Source organism: Amia ocellicauda (genome assembly GCF_036373705.1).
Source record: "Amia ocellicauda isolate fAmiCal2 chromosome 11 unlocalized genomic scaffold, fAmiCal2.hap1 SUPER_11_unloc_5, whole genome shotgun sequence".
NCBI classification, from domain to species: domain Eukaryota; kingdom Metazoa; phylum Chordata; class Actinopteri; order Amiiformes; family Amiidae; genus Amia; species Amia ocellicauda.
Window position 1 is genome coordinate 1,069 of NW_027102663.1, and position 1,385 is coordinate 2,453.

The 1,385-nt window shown below is 49.2% G+C and overlaps 2 non-coding genes across 2 annotated transcripts; both read left to right on the forward strand.

The window, feature by feature from the left end:
• The first annotated feature begins 280 nt into the window (after positions 1 to 280).
• trnav-cac (transfer RNA valine (anticodon CAC)) lies at positions 281 to 353 on the forward strand. The gene has a single exon. It is a non-coding gene; the product is annotated as a tRNA-Val (tRNA).
• A 541-nt stretch (positions 354 to 894) lies between these two features.
• On the forward strand, positions 895 to 967 carry trnav-aac (transfer RNA valine (anticodon AAC)). The gene has a single exon. It is a non-coding gene; the product is annotated as a tRNA-Val (tRNA).
• The last annotated feature ends 418 nt before the right edge of the window (positions 968 to 1,385 follow it).

Sequence of the window (1,385 nt, forward strand, 5' to 3'; positions counted from 1 at the left end):
CAATAGCTCTGTGATTGTCTGATGGTGGCACAAGACGAGCAGCAGCTGTTTGAACAAGCCATTGAGCATCACCTTGTTGGGGTAAGTGTAAGTCTTGTCATAGCTCAGGGCGTTCTTCCTTTGAAAGAGTTTCCAAAGTGTCCTGATGTGCCTTTGAGCAATGCAAAATAGGTCAGTGAAAATAGAAACCATTATCTCACAGGCTGGCCCACGGGAAACGCCTGTGCGCGTTTTACCAGCCTGCTTCGATGGAAGCCATTCGAAACGCTAGGACGGGTTGGTTTCCGTAGTGTAGTGGCTATCACGTTCGCCTCACACGCGAAAGGTCCCCGGTTCGAAACCGGGCGGAAACAACCCGCGGTGCACGCGTGCCAGTACCGTGTTACCCGTCCTCATCTCCCTGCCCCAAGGCCGGCCGTCGTTTTCTCTTCCTCGGAGTGGCAAGAAATCCTGACCTTGAGAACAATCGATCGCAGAAGGGTAGCTTTGCGAGGCGCTGGAACTGACACTTTTAAAATCGATACATGTTGTTACTGTTACAATACGACCGTAGCAGGATCGGCGACATTGCTGTTACTCTTATGTAGTTGAAGGCGCAGTATAGCTCTGATAGTCTGGTGGTGACGGAAGACCACCAGCCGTTTGAACAAGCCATTCAGCATCACCTTGTTGGGCTAAGTGCAGGCACTGTCAGAGCGCAGGGCGTCCTGCCTTTGAAAGAGTTTCCGAAGTGTCCTGATGTGCCCTTTAGCAATGCCAAACAGGTCTGTGAAAATGGCATCCTTTCGCGGCACTTCAGACGCCATCTCACAGTCTAGCCGACCTGAAATTCCTGAGCCCGTTTTACCAGCAGGCTTCAACGATAACCGTTTGAAGCAAGACGCCGCGTTGTCAGTTTCCGTAGTGTAGCGGTTATCACGTTCGCCTAACGCGCGAAAGGTCCCCGGTTCGAAACCGGGCGGAAACAGCCTGCTGTGGGCCGGCCCTTTTCGTCCTGCTTGCCCTCGTGGTTCCCCGGAGGCGGTGGGTGGCTTTTCTTCATTGGAGTGCCCGAAATCGGTGCACTCAGAGCGTCCGTCTGTAGACAGGTTGAAATTGTAAACGCTGGTGTAGCCACTTTTAATTAAAATCTGATGATGTTGTTGTTGTTGTTCTTGTTGTTGTTCTTGTTGTCATCGTGGTCGCCGTCATTATTATTGTTAAAGTAAAGCAGTAGTTAGATTTGTTGCTACCGTAAGGTGTAGAAGACAACAGTAGGTATGGCGTGTGGTATCAAAACATTCAGAATACTTTTAACCTATATAATTTATAAGCTTTGTAAAATAAACCCAAATATCTCTTTTGCGGGGATAAACGCTGTTCTGAGTAGTTTGTGACTTGTTTAA